Consider the following 15,385-nt stretch of genomic DNA (forward strand, 5'->3'; position numbering starts at 1 on the left):
GTTAGGCTTGGAGGAGGGACATGGTGCCATTTCAGCCAAAGCTAGCACTCCTTGTTCCACACCTGAGGTTAAATATAGAATCTGTGGCATCATTACCTATAATGCACTTAGAAAATGCTTGAAATTTGAATCGGATGAACTAAATTTTTCTCAGCCTCTAAACTGGCATTAACAATAGAAGAAACTTGGGATGTGGGTCTTTTATGTCTGAAACCGATAAGGGAAAACTGAAATGGTTAAGCAATAACGTGCTGACGTGCTTAGAACTTTACCCTGCTGACAGCTCAGTTGGGATCTTGTGTATTGTTTTTTCAGTAGGGACCTGTGTATTGCTTATTTTAGAACAAAGCGACATGAAGTTCTTAGCTTTACATAGGTTGGAATTGAATCCTTTTTTTCTGGAATTTGAGTTCTCCCACAGTTCTTTCCCTCTTTGTATCAAGGACAAGCAAAAGGCTTAGCTTTCTTTTCCTCTTTGATGGGAAGACTTTTGTCCCATCCAGGCATTATTTGCTTTTCTTTCGCATTTGGTGACTGGAAAGGGGGTCCCAGAATGGCCTGCTTCTACAGCAAGGCAGTTGAGTAAGCTTACTTTGTTAGAGATGCTTTACCTCTGTGGTTATATTTAGACTTTCTTTTATTTACTTCTATGATCTCCCTTGTTCATTGTAGGCTTGGGGATTGGCTTCAGCTGTTTTATGTTCACAGGTAAAGGTTCATCTTTCATTCTTATTTTAGTTCCTTTAGTTCGCAGTTTACCTGTATCCATTTTTTTAATAGTTTCCTTCCCAGAGTAGATGTTTCACAAAGCTTCTATTCTAAATATTTTTAGGTATGTATTACTTAGCTAGGCACCCTTATCTCCCCAACTCCCCCAGCTTATTTGGGCTATAATTGACAAATAAAATTGTAAGACATTTAAAGTGTACAGTGTGATTTAGAAAAAAAAAATTTTTAACGTTTTGAGAGAGAGAGAGAGAGAGAGAGCAGGCATGAGCCGGGGAGGGGCAGAGAGAGGGAGAGAGAGACAGAGAGACAGAGAATCTCAAGCAGGCTTCACACCGTCAGCACAGAGCCCAGTGTGGGACTTGATTTCCCAAACCTGAGCTGAAATCAAGAGTTACACACTTAACTGACTGAGCCCCTGTACAGTGTGATTTTAAATATCATTATCTTTTGTTTTGTTTTTTTTTCATTCTGAGTAGCCAAGGTTTTCTCTGAGGCTTGCAGTTGGCAGTACTATTAAGCCAAAATACCCTTAGGATTGTATGGAGAAGCACTTTCTTTTCTTTTTCTTTCTTTGGTGAAAGAAGGTGGTTTTATTAAATCGCCCATATGGGACCCAGGGGCAAAAAGAGCTGCCTGTATGGAAAAGTCACTTTCTATTGCTTTTTTTTTTTTTTTTTTAATGTTTATTTATTTATTTTGAGAGAGAGCGAGCACAAGCAGAGAAGGGGGAGAGGGGGAGAGGGGGAGAGGGGGAGAGGGAGAGGGAGAGAGAGAGAGAGAGAGAGAGAGAGAGAGAGAATCCTGATCAGGCTCCACGCTGCCAGCACAGAACCCAATGTGGGGCTCAAACTTCTGAATCATGAGATTGTGACCTGAGCCGAGACCAAGAGTTAGACGCTTAATGAACTGAGCCACCCAGGTGCCCCTCTACTGGTTTTTAACAATATAGAATTATATATAATATTTGACCTTACATATTTCTTCTGTGACTACCAGTTCATGCCCTTTGAAAATGTACCCTTTGGGAAAAAAGAAGAAAGAAAAAGAAAAGAAAATTTCCCCTTTGGTTGTCTTTTTCATATTGAATTGTAAAAATTCTTTGTATTTTGTGGCCATCAACTCTTTTCCATAAATGTTGGAAATTATTCTTTAAGGCTATGACTAAGAAGTGAGAAAGCAGACTATTGCATCAAATGCTTATCCAAGATGGTATTTGGTTAAAATGTTTGCCTTGGTTATTTGAGCAATAGTAAGCTTCTTTTGTCTCTCTCCTTCCAAAGATGCATAGAAAAGCTCCTTCTGTCTGAAGTAAAGTGTTGGCTCTGTGTTGGTTATAATTTGCTTTTTCTGGCTGGCAAAGCCTTCTTTTTGTTTTCTGTCTTCTGACAGATTATAGGATTGTGGGGAAACAGCGTCCAGGGCTTTTTCAGGAACTGTGCCATTTCATCTACAGGAGAAGCCATTGGCTTTGGCACTAGAAGAGAATCGGCTCTGCATTTAAAGATGCCAAATCATGCTTGATTCACAAGTTTGCCGCCTCATTTTGTGTATGTGTGTGAAACTTTTTCAAGATGCTGGCTTTTACTTTTTCTACCATGTGCCACCCTTTGAATATGAGAAATTTACCCTCAGTATGAGAAGTTAACAACTTGTTCCTTGTCTCCAACTCCCCAACCCCAACACAAACAATCCAGACATCCCAAACCATAGCAAAGGATGCAATAGTTATTTTAGGATTAGGGAAAAATACACCACACAAATGTTTCCATTCCATTCCATGGTGACTTTGAGTTCAAGTGTTAGTCTTTCCTGTGTAGGCTTGAATTATTTAGGTGTGGAAATGATTTGCTAAGCAAGATGTCTCTTTACAAAGGCATCAGTGAAAGCTAATTGTCAGAGAATTCTATTTCCTGACTCTGGGAAACTTAATTTGTGTAAGACAGAGCACATTTAGGAAACCTCTATTTTTTATCCTTGACACACTTTTCAGGGAGCTGTATAATTTATCATGATTTCAGATGAGAATTTTTATTATGTAAGCAGTCTTTTTTTTTTTTTTTTTTTTTTAATGATTATTTTTGAGAGACAGCATGAGTGGGGAAGGGGCAGAGAGAGGGAGACAGAAGATCCAAAGTAGGCTCCGTGCTGACAGCAGAGAGCCTGATGCTGGGCTCCAACTCACGAACCCGCAAGAACATGGCCTGAGTTGAAGTCAGACGCCTAATCTGCTGAACCACCCAGACACTCCTATTAAGTAAGCAGTCTTAACTCCAGTTGTATCTGTTATCTTCATGTTTGTTTGTTTTAAGTAGGTTCCACACCCACATGGAGCCTGTTGAGGGGCTTGAACTCATGACCCTGAGGTGAAGACCTGAGCTGAGATCAAGAGTTAGACACTTAACTGACCAAGTCACCCAGGAGCCCCAACTTTCATGTTTTTAAAACTGTGTATAATAGGGGTGCATGGCTGACTCAGTTGGAAGAACATGTGATTCTTGATCTCAGGGTTGTGAGTTTGAACCCCATGTTGGTTGTAGAGCTTACTTAAATAAACTTTTTATAAAAATTTTAAAAACTGTGTATAATAGGTTTTGAAACCTAGTCAGTTCGATATTTTAGCAAATCTTCCACACATGTTAACACTTCATGCCTCTCGTTTCTATAGATAATTGTTTAAAGTAACTTGTAGTTATATGTTATTTCCATTTAGATTAAGATGGGGAAGATAAATAGGGGAATAAGCCAGTTTGGATATGCTGGTTTGTCTAGTGTGAATTATTATATGGACATGGTTTTTTTTAGTCCCTCTGCCAGAAATGCTTCCCCTTCTGTCCTTCCCAAAACCCACAGTCTTGTAAAAAAGTTGAGGTTTGGCTCTTTCTTGTAGTTTGCTTTTTTTTTTCTTTTTTTTTTAACTGTTGTGTTTTCCCTCACTGGACTAAGCACCTTAAAGACAGGGACTGTAGCTTATTCAGTTTTGATATGAGTGAATGAATGAATGAATCCAAAGATACAGTGAATGGATTTTAAACTTCCCTCTAGTGTCCGAAAGAGAAAATACAGCCAGCTTAAAAAAAAAATACTTTGCTACATTGACATAATAAAGGCATCCTCATTTTTTTTTTTAAACTTTCACACTTGTTCTTTTTCAGACCTGCTGTTCTCTTTAAGACTGGTGGATAATAAGGGTTTTGTTTTTGTTTTTTGTTTTTGAATCAAAGTCTGTTGTGTCACATGGGTGTTTGAATTCTATAAAATGTCTCATAGCAGGTCTTTATGGTGAAAATGTGCTTTTAGTAGTTTCAGCTTCTGGGCACCTAGGTGGCTTAGTCAGTTAAGAGTCTGACTCTTGATTTCAGCTCGGGTCATGATCTCAGGGTTCTAAGATTAAGCTCCACTTTGGACTCCGCTGGGTGTGGAGCCTACTTAAGATTCTCTCTCTCTTTCTACCTCCCTCCCTCCCTCCCTCCCTCCCTCCCTCCCTCCCTCTCTCCGTCCCCCTCTCTGCCTTTCCCCCTCCCCTGCTCAAGCTCTCTCTCTCAAAAATAAACAAAAAAAAAAGTTTCAGCTTATGTTCAGGATAGATCGTTTTTATTGTTTTGTCCTTGTTATTCAGTTCTGAGTTGTATATATATGTATATGTATTTTAATGTTTATTTTTTGAGAGAGAGAGAAAGAGACAGAGTGTGAACCAGGGAGGGCAGAGAAGGAGACACAGAATCCAAAGTGAGTTCCAGTCTCTGAGCTGTTTGCACAGAGCCTGACCCGGGGCTCAAACCCATGAACCATGAGATCATAACCTGAGTTGAAGTCGGCGCTTGATCAACTGAACCACCCACGTGCCCCTCAGTATAGTTATCGTGATTGGAATAAATTGTCAAAGGCACCTTTGACACTTTTCAGTTTTGTTTTGTTTGTTGGTGTTTGTTTTTTTGTTTTTTGGTGTGTGTTTGTTATAAATGTCATTTGGGAAATATGCCAGAGTACTTAAGAAATACTGAAGTGTGATCATACTGGATGGATATTAGTTACTTGAACTAGTTTTCAGTCTAGCTTATTGATCTTTTCTTTCTGTTTTTAAGAGCCAGTGTGGTTTTGTTTCAGCATCTTTTACTGATTATAAAAGTTAGACATGCTCCGCATAAAACGTTTAAAAACTATAGAAAATGTTAGTTCCACTACTCAGCTAATCTATTAAAATTACAAAATTAATGCATGTTGCTTACTTTTTGAAAGATCCAGTGAAACAAATATTTAAAAAGTTCTTTGTGGGGGTGGGCACGTGGGTGGCTCAGTCAGTTGGGCATCCAACTTCGGCTCAGGTCATGATCTCACAGCTCGTGGGTTTGAGCCCCACATTGGGCTCTGTGCTGACAGCTCAGAGCCTGGAGTCTGCTTTGGATTCGATGTCTCCCTCTTTCTCTGCCCCTCCCCTGTTCATGCGCTCGCTCTCTCTCTCTCTCTCTCTCTCAAAAATAAACATTAAAAAATTTTTAAAAACAAAAATAAATTTAAAAAGTTCTCTGGGGGCGCCTGGGTGACTCAGTCGGATAAACATCCGACTTCGGCTCAGGTCATAATCTTGCGGTTCGTGAGTTTGAGCCCTGTGTCCGGCTCTGTGGGGCTCTGTGCTGACAGCTTGGAGCCTGGAGCCTGCTTCAGATTCTGTGCCTCCTTCTTTCTCTGCTCTTCCCCCATTCATGCTCTATCCCTCTCTCTCTCAAAAATAAATAAAAACATTTTTTAAAAAATTAAAAAAAAATTTCTGTCCTTTGTTCCCTCTTATTTTTCTAATCTTCCTCTTAGTGATAACCACAATTGACAGATTGGTATATATTATATGTTCCAATATTTTCTTGGACCTACAGACATATATAATACTACTATGTGCTTAAAAATAGATGTGATTATTTTATAATCTGAAACTTGATATTTTAAAACTTCATTGAGACAAAATATATACAGTATAGAAAAGTGCATATAAGTGTACAACTCAGTGAATTTTCACAAACATTACCGGGGTGCCTGGGTGGCTCAGTCGGGTGGGAGTCTGACTTCGGCTCAGGTCATGATCTCACAGTTCGTGGGTTCAAGCCCCACATTGGGCTCTGTGCTGACAGCTCAGAGCCTGGAGCTTGCTTTGAATTCTGTGTCTCTCTCTCTCTCTACCCCTCCCCTGCTCACACTCTGTCTGTCTCTCTCTCAAAAAAAAACAACAACACATTAAAAAAAAAAAAATTAAACATTACCTATGTAACTAGTTCCCAGATCAAGAAACACTACCAGCCCTTTTGAAGCCCCTCCGATCAGTTTGTCCATGATACTGGATAAGTAAGTAGTTAGTAGTGGCAGAGTTAGAACTTGATTGTTGTATCTTGAAGATGAATGAAGAGTATTATTAATGGTTTCAACTTTGGTGGCTTTTTTGAGAACTTGGGTGGTTTAAGTGATTTGGGTTATTCTTTTGCTATAAAGTTTACTGGTCTAAATATTTATTGAGGACTTTGCTATGTGTGCCTTACTGTGCATAATTGGGAAGGGAGACAAAGGCAAATGTAATACAAGTTCTGAGTTACAGTCTAAAGTAGGAAGACAAATCACATATTAGATAACAGAATAAGTATTCTATTGGGGTGCCTGGGTGGCTCAGTTGGTTGAGATTCCAGCTTCGGCTCAGGTCATGATCTTACGGTTTGTGAGTTCGAGCCCCAAGTCGGGCTCTGTGTTGACAGCTCAGAGCCTGGAGCCTGCTTTGGATTCTGTGTCTCCCTCTCTGTCCCTCCCCTGCTTGCTCGCACGCGCGCGCTCTCCCTCTCTCTCAAAAGTAAACATTAAAAAAATTTTTTTTAGGTATTAAATTGTGTAATAGTGATTCAGGAAAGGAATCATTGCTGACAGCATCAAAGAAGGCTCTACAAGGAAGGTGGAATTTGAACTTGAAGAATGGGTAGGATTTGAATGGCATGGTTATAACAGCACAAGTCATGTCATGAAAATAGAAATGGATGAACATGATAGACAGTGAGCAAACAGATTAGTTTGTCTGGTGTGGGGAAACATGCTAGGGAAAGGTGGGAAGTAAGTTTGATAGTGTAAGATAGGGCCAGATTATGGAACATGTAACAGCTATAGAGTGGAAATTTAGCTGGATGACATAGGTACCAGAGAGCCACATATAGCTTAGTGCATAGGAGTATTAGATTTGGAGCCAAAATGACTCAAATTCTTTTTTTCCCCCCAAATTCTAATACTGACTCTTCCATTTACCAGCCATATGATTTAGAGAAGATCTTCAACCTCTCTGCACCTCAGTTTCTTTATCTATAAAAATGGGGAAATTTTCATAGGCTTATTATGACAAAATAATAAATATAAATATATAGTTCTTGCCACAGGGCCTTGGCCCTAGTAAATGTGCAATAAATGTAACTTTCTGTGTTTTAAAAATTTTTTTTTAATGTTTATTCATTTTTGAGAGACAGAGAAAGACAGGGTGTGAGTGGGGGCAGGGCACAGAGAGAGGGAGACACAGAATCCGAAGCAGGCTCCAGGCTCTGAGCTGTCAGCACAGGGCTTGAACCCACAAACTGCAAGATCATGACCTGAGCTGAAGTCAGACTCTTAAACCAACTGAGCCACCCAGGCACCCCAATGTTTGTTTATTTTTAGGGGAGAGAGAGAGAGAGCACGCGCACGTGCCAAGGTGGGGGGAGGGGCAGAAAGAGAGGAAGACACAGGATTTGAAGCAGGCTCCAGGCTCTAAGCTGTCAGCACAGAGCCTGATGCGGGGCTCGATCCCAAGATCCGTGAGATCATGACCTGAGCTAAAGTCAGACACTTAACCGACTGAGCTACCATGGTGCTCCTAACTTTGTGTTTTTAAAAAAAAAAAAAATTTTTTTTTTAACGTTTATTTATTTTTGAGACAGAGAGAGACAGAGCATGAACGGGGGAGGGTCAGAGAGAGGGAGACACAGAATCTGAAACAGGCTCCAGGCTCTGAGCTGTCAGCACAGAGCCCGACGCGGGGCTTGAACTCACGGACTGCGAGATCATGACCTGAGCCGAAGTCGGCCGCTTAACCGACTGAGCCACCCAGGCGCCCCAAACTTTGTGTTTTTTAAGAACAAATACTTGAAAGCAATGGTATGCAGAATGAGGAAGACTAGAAAGAAATTATAGTTACCGCACAGACATGTTAAGGGTCTCTGTTAGGGTTATGGTAGTAAGATAGAGTACATTTGAGGGTCGTGAAAAGAAATTGGACTTGAATTCTTTAGAAGAAAATGTTTTGGGCTTCCCCAGTGATCTTTTATTAAATAGTTGTAATTCTTCTGTGGACTGTATAGATACTTGGGCAAGGTGAATTTGACTTTTTAATTTAGTTAAGGTATTTGAAACTCCCTAAGAGTTCCACGTTTATATTATAGAAGAGGATATCAGAAATTTTATCGGAATTATCCACTTTCCAAGAACATTTGTGATAATAGTGGTGAGACTGGTATGTTTGGTTCCTTGTTTTTGATGTCTTGGCAAATTAATTGGTACATGTGTGTTCTCGGAACAATGTAAATTTTAGTTTCTAGTTTAGTCCTTAAAGAGAAAAAATTTTCCTTTATCGAGAAGGCTAGAATCTGAAGGAAGGTACTGACACAGAAGTTTCCCTTAGACATCAAGATTACCTTTATGGTTAGCTACTTTGAGCAGTAGTTTCTTATTCTTTAGTTATTTTAATATGGAAAATGCCAGGGAATTGCTAAATGATATGAATTAGAGAGCTCGTGAATTTTTGGTTTAAGTCAGGAGATGATAGGATGAGACTGGACTTACCGGCTGGCTAGCTAGCTAAGCTAGCAGACTTTAAAATCAAAAAGTTTCACATTTAGTTCTTTTCATATGGAACCTAATGAATGCTACTCTATGAAACATCAGTGAAGTTCCTCTATAAATCTGTTTTAAGCCAGTCTTTTAATTTGGGTTAGAAAGAAGAGCTGTCTTTAAAATGGGCATGTCTGTACAGCTCCTTTTCCATCTTATAAGAAGACTGAGGTTATAGATATGAAATGCTTTGAACTCCAAATTAAGAAAGGACTACTTAGGGGCACCTGGGTGGCTCAATTGGTCAAGTGTCCCAGGTCATGATCTCATACCCTGTGAGTTCTAACCCCACATGGGGCTCTGTGCTGATAGCTCAGAGCCTGGAGCCTGCTTTGGATTCTGTCTCTCTCAAATATAAACAAACATTGAAAAAGAAAGGGCTACTTAAATTACAAATACCTTTTGTTGTCTTTTAAAAACTATAGTACTACTTTGGGGAACTAAGTGGGATTGTAGAGTATGATGTAGGTATTTAACATTAGTTGCAAGAATTCTGTGGACAAAAATGACAATATAGGTAATAGCTTACTTTCCCTGATCCCCATTTTCTTTTTCTTTTTTCTTTCTTTTTTAAAAAGATGTTTTATGTTTTTTTTTAAAGTTTATTTATTTATTTTGAGAGACAGAGCAAGCGGGGGAGGGTCAGAGAGAGTTCCAAGCAGGCTCCATGCTTTCAGCACAGAGCCTGACGCAGGGCTAGAACTCACAAACCACGAGTTCATGACCTGAGCTGAAACCAAGAGTTGGACACCCAACCGACTGAGCCACCCAGGTGCCCCAATGTTTTATTTATTTTTGAGAGACAGAGCACGAGTGGGGAGGGACAGAGAGAGGGGGACAGAGGATCTGAAGTGGGCTCTGCACTGACAGCAGAGAGCCCCATGCGGGGTTCGAACTCCCCAGCCGTGAGATCTCATGACCATGAGATCATGACTTGCGTGAAATCAAGAGTCGGACACTTAACTGACTGAGCCACCCAGGTTCCCCTCTATTTTACTTTTATTTAATTTTTTAATGTTTATTTGTTTTTGAGAGACACAGAGAGAGAGCCAGAACGTTAACGGGGGAGGGCAGAGAGGGAGGGAGACACAGAATCTGAAGTAGGCTCCAGGCTCTGAGCAAGCGGTGTAGAGCCTGATGTGGGGCTTGACCTCAGGAGCCATGAGATCATGACCTGAGCCAAAGTTAGACACTTAACGGACTGAGCCACCCAGGCGCCCCTATTTTTCTTAAATGAGTCCCATGCACTGCTCCACCACTACACCTAAGAAAATATTCTACAGTCTTTGACATATTCCATCCCAGCTGTGTTATGCCCCTAACGTTGGCATTAGTGATTGAAGTGTTGATGCAGCCTGCCAGTTATGCAGCGACCTGGCGGTTGCTGAGAGTTTTTTCTGAGATTTGGCATATGGCTTGAACAAGACTTAGATACTTGTTGCCTGATTGTAATGAAACCTGCTAAAGGAATGGTTAGCTTGGATTTAAATGGATGTAGATGTTTTATATCTGAACTGGATTCGAGCCAACTGTGTGTTTTGGTGTGTGTGTGTGTTTGCAGATTATTTGATGTATTCCTTCTCCTACCCCCACCAACTTCGAGATAACTACCTTCCCGATATGCCCCCTCCCCTCTTAATTTCTGCGTCACAGGAAGCAGGAGTTTCAGACAGGGTGGATTGATGTTTGCAGCTGATCTAATATGCAACCTAAGTCTATCCACGGTGTGAAGTTGATTAGCCTGAGAAAAGAAGGGCGAGGCAGAGGCCCCAGGAGCATCTTTTTAGTGTCGGGTGTCATCTGGTGGCTATTGCTGTGGAAGTCTGAGGCACTCTGGGAGGTATTGTCTGGATAGGGGCACTCTAGCACCCAGGCAGAGAGTGGGCTGGGGAGCGATAGAAGGGGCGCAGCATCACTTGGCCCAGCTGTGGTATGCTTGCCTCCCGGCTTTGGGGTGGTAGTCAGGAGAGATCCGGGCAGCTCTAACAAAGAGGAGCCGCGCAGGGGCCGGGGCCGCGGGTAGCTGGCCTATCCCCGGCGGCTGACCTCCCAGTGGGCCTCCCCAGTTGGCTGCTTGGCGGGTCGCTCTCCTGGCTCCCTAGCTTGCCATTGGCTGTGCGGGCAGGAGGGGGTTTGCGGAGGGCCGGGATGGAGTTGAGGGGGCGGGGCTGGCTTCCGGCAGCAAAGGGTAGCAAGCGGCTGCCGGCTGGGGGAGGGGGTGTCGGCGCACCGCGGAGTGCTGTGCTCCGAGAGCCTGGCACTCGGAGCTGCCACCTCCCCCTCCCCCAGCCAAGACAGCTATAAGCCCCTTCTCATCCCTCCTGCCCGGGCGGGGCGAGGAGGGTTCAGCTGCCCCAGGCGGGCGGGGCGGAGCCTGGAGCCCCACCGGGCGAGCGCTGCGGAGCGATCCTCACCTCCCTTCAAGGGCTCAAGGTGTGTGTGCGTGTGCGTGTGTGTGCTTTTTCTAATGCAGCCCCGACTTCAGCCGACTTAACCTTGTGAGGAAAGGGGAAATGGAATGGGAAGTAAGAGCTCCACATCCCATCAGTTTATTTTGATTTTCTGATTCTACCCTTCATTCTTCTTTCCCTCCCATCATCTCACCCCTGCAGCAGGGTAAGGAGATTCAGGACTCTTATCTTTTTTTACTGATACATCGATGTCGGTCTCTTATGAAGTAAAATGAACAGAAGAAAAGAGGAGCTCTTTCTTGCGTGGCATCTGATGCAGTAAACCGCAAAGAAAGAACGAAAGAGAAAGAAAAAGAAATAAAGAAAGAAAGAAAGAAGAAAGAAAGAAAGAAAGAAAGAAAAAGCTAGGAATGGGTTTTTGGTACTGTACTGCATCCATGTCCATTAAGGCTGTCTTCACCATTTTCCTACTTGGGACTGCCTTATTCAGCAAAAACAATCTGAAAACGGAGATGCTAGTGGAAAGAGGGAGCAGCCCATGTCAAACGGTGGTTAAAGGAAATCCTAATAGTTGTTAGCGATTAACTCTGTTAAAGTCTTCTCCTGAGTATCTTGTCACCTGCTTTGTTTAGTACTCAGCCCTACTGGAGAAATCTATCAAACGAGCAAACTTACCTTACTGTTACTGAAACCTAAAAGTCTTGTCTGTTTCTCCATCAGTTTATTTCTTATATCCATATGTTCAGAGAGGTTAGTTTCTGTCATGAAAGACAGAACCAAACTTTAAAAAAATCCAGGTGAATTTTGTTCAATTATTTTTTAAAGTTTCCTCCCTCCCAAACTTTATGAAATTGGGTGGCTGTAGCATTAACAATTTAAATTATATTTATTTCTTTTGAGTTCTTTTACTTCTACAATTTATAGATCTCTTCTTTCTGAAGGACACAGAGCTTATCTTCAGCCAAAATCAGGAGCCTCTTTATTAAGTTTTTAATTGAGTGGAAAGTTATCAATTGAAGATAGAAAACCCAAATTTTATGTGTTAGAAACAAATGGTGTGTGTGTGTCTGTCTGTCTGTCTTTCTGTGGTGAGTGGCAGTGTTCGTGATAAACTTGCTTAATCTAACTGGGCATTTTCACCAAAGGTGTTTGGACCAGATTTATCTTGATGTTGCTTAGCAAAGAACTAGAATACCAGACGGGATGAATATCAATTTTTGGCAGCATTCTTTGCTAAATATTAATTGAAATGATTGAGAGATTCTTATAATCCAGGTTCAGTTTCCACAGATTGTTCTAACTGGAATTCAGTTTTGAAGACAGAATTGATATGCTGGAGCTGTCTTATAGTTTTAATTGGATCAGTGTTTTTTCTTTGCATTGACCTATTGGATCTCTAATAAGGGGCAGTTTGTGGTGAAAGCCAAGTATTATGAGGAAGAAGTGTAATAGGATAGGCAACCATCTTAGTTGTAGAAGCTTACTAGGGATTAGGAGTCTGTCTCTCTGTTTGTCTGTCTGTCTGTCTATCTATCTATGTGTCTGTCTACCTTTTACATTTCAAGTAGCCTTGCTATAGAATTATACAAAAAAGGGGCACCAAACTGGCTAAGTCAGTGGAGCATGCAACTCTTGATCTCGTGGTTGTAAGTTCGAGCCCCATGTTGGGTGTAGAGATTACTTAAAAAATCTTTAAAAAGAATTGTGCAAAATAGTAGACTCATAGTAAACCTTTGTTGGATTTGGGTTGTCTTATTACTCATCTATCCCATACAACTCCATAATGTTTAAATTGAAAGGCCCCAGATGTTTTTAGTTTTTTTTTAACCTAACTTGTTACTGAGAATGAACTATTAAAAATCATCGAAGCTTTGACAGCTAGCTATTGTGTAAAACAACGTGCACTTTGATGTCTAAGCTAGCAAACTGAGGAAGTAACAAAGAAAATATTTGGAGGCTATATTAAAGCATGTATCACTTCATCTTGATTCTACTAAAAAATAAGTTGCCGGCCCATTTGGAATCCTAGGTGGTTTTTTGTCTACCCATGAGTAGACAGTTAATACAGCTTTGTAAAGTTATATTACACTTTGTTCACTTAATATTTTTATATATTTTCTTGCCTGATTTGTGTAATCAATATTTTGCATGGTACAGTGATTTCCCCAGAGAATTTCCCCCAGGAGCAAAGGCTATGTATAGAACTAATCATAGGTATATTTACACTGATCTCCAAATATCATTTAAAGGGGCTGGAACTCCTCAAATTTGGTCCTCTGCAAGGAAACCATTATATGAAGCCATGACTTCCCATAATCTCTTAGTTGAAGGGACATGGTGCTGCTGAAGTTAAAGTAGCTGATTTAATTTTCTTTAGCAATCTGTTTTTATCCATCCTGATTATTTCTGTGAGTCACAGCTTAGGATGTGTTAAGAAAAAGGGCCCTGTGTTCTCTCTAAAGGGAGATTCAAGCCCAATCCCCCATTCACATCAGAAGTATAAAATGATCCCCTTGAGAAGGTAAAGGAAAAGATTGGACCCTTGGCGTTGATTCTCATAATAATCAGCTTGAGTGTTGTACGGTTTGGAATTGGGAAAAGGTTGCTTGAGATGAGAAAATATTAGAAGCAAAAAGAGCTGGGAACGCTGTTATGTGAGAGACGTATTTAGAGACAATGAATGCATTCATATGGAGATGTGACTGGTGGTAGTTTTTAAGCTATTCAGCTTTGTCAGGTGTCTGAGACAATATTATGTGTGTTTTTAAACCCAACCCCCTCCCCCAGGGGTTGACTCTTGGAAGCTGAATCTTTTGAGGAAGTTGTTTGCTGTAAGTCTGAATACAGAGGGTAGAGGACTTGGTAGAGTCTGTTATCTGTTCAGATAAAGACATGGAATCGATTGTTGGTGAGTTACTGAACTCTTCCTAATGAATGGTTGCTAGGCAAAATGCATCTCAATCAGTTTAATCCACAGTAGTTTACAGGTCTGCTCTCAGTGAGGGCCAGAGCTGCCTTTCTAATGATACTGCCCTTTAAGAATCCTGTTAGATTTGCATATATGTTGCTCCATGGCTCACCAGAAAAAAAGGGGGGGGCGGGGGGAGGCTAGAATGACAAATGGATCTCACTTCATCCATCTAAGAGAATTAGCTTTTGGTAACATTGGGTCAGCATTGTCATTAACTTCTCTCCTGGATCAAGTGGTGGGTAGGGTTGCTCTTCAGTAGTAGGATACCATTTTGTTTGATTATCTTTGGTTTTGTAACTAGTTAGGCAGTGAACTAATAATACATTCATTTTGGAAACAGGCCAGTGATAACACTGCCCTTGGGCCTGGATGGATGGAAAATAGGACAGAGTAAACAATTGAGGGCATAAATAATGAATCTTCCAACTGAGCCCTGGGAGAGTGAAGGAGATTATCCTCAGAGCTGTTCAGTCTGTCAGTGAAAGGGGAAAAGTCCACTGAATTAATTACCCTATGTTTGATACTGCACTTATTATGGGATTGTTAGAGCTATTCAAAACAGTTGCCTTTTATTTAGATATAAACTTTTAACCCATCTTTTTGTTTTTGTTTTTTTAAACCACTCAAATTGCTCATCTTTTTAGAATCCAGGTCTTTGCTCCTTCCCCCAACTTTGTTCTATATATTAGCATTCTGTGAATACTGGACAGTCCTCCTTTTATTTAGCTGGATCTTAGAATTTTACTTAATGGGAGTTTTCATTATCTGTAAATACATATGGTGATAGAAGAAAATGGAGAAAGCCTGTGCGTGGTTTTAAAGAAATTCTTTGGTACCTTTAGTACATATTATATTTTGAAATTAAACGTGGAGTTGTAGGGTGCAATTATATAACAACTCACAAAAGGTTAAGACCAGAGTTTCTTCAGCCCAAGAATCATTTCCAGCATTAACATAAATATTTTTACTTTTTAGATTAGTTTTCATTCAGTGAATTAAATAAGCAGTCTCTCAGTGGTCTCAGCATTTCTCTGAGGTAGAAAAAATAATGTCCTGAGAATGTCTAAATAACTTAGTGATTTGGTAGTAAAGCTAGACCCAGAGCGAAGGTCTCTGAATACTTTAATTTGTTTTTTTAAGTAAGCTCTGTGCCCAAGGTGGGGCTTGAATTTACTACCCTGAGATCAAGAATCACATGCTCTACTGACTGAGCCAGCCAGGTGCTCTGTATTTCTAATATATTTAATTATTTTCTCTAAGAACTCCTTTGAGGATCCTTATTTGAAATGACTTGAAATTTTCCTGTTTCTGCTGTGAGAGACTGTTTTTATTTCTCTAGTCATGAAGGGAATCCAAAGTCCAAGATGCCACTATCAATCAAGAGAAGGAGGAAGGT

The 15,385-nt window shown here is 40.8% G+C and overlaps 1 protein-coding gene across 2 annotated transcripts in view; it reads left to right on the forward strand.

The window, feature by feature from the left end:
* The window catches only part of FAM222B (family with sequence similarity 222 member B), a 75,929-nt gene that overhangs the window by 18,853 nt on the left and 41,691 nt on the right, over positions 1-15,385 (forward strand). The window contains exon 1 of one of the 2 annotated variants that reach the window (XM_019423745.2): positions 10,796-11,040. The exons of the other annotated variant lie outside the window; for it this stretch is intronic. The gene's annotated coding sequence lies outside the window, so the exon portion shown is untranslated. Of the gene's footprint in view, positions 1-10,795; positions 11,041-15,385 lie in introns of those variants that run through there. 2 annotated transcript variants of the gene reach the window in all.

This window comes from Panthera pardus, unplaced genomic scaffold (assembly GCF_024362965.1).
Source record: "Panthera pardus isolate Hobbes unplaced genomic scaffold, ASM2436296v1 HiC_scaffold_3, whole genome shotgun sequence".
Classification (NCBI taxonomy): Eukaryota; Metazoa; Chordata; class Mammalia; order Carnivora; family Felidae; genus Panthera; species Panthera pardus.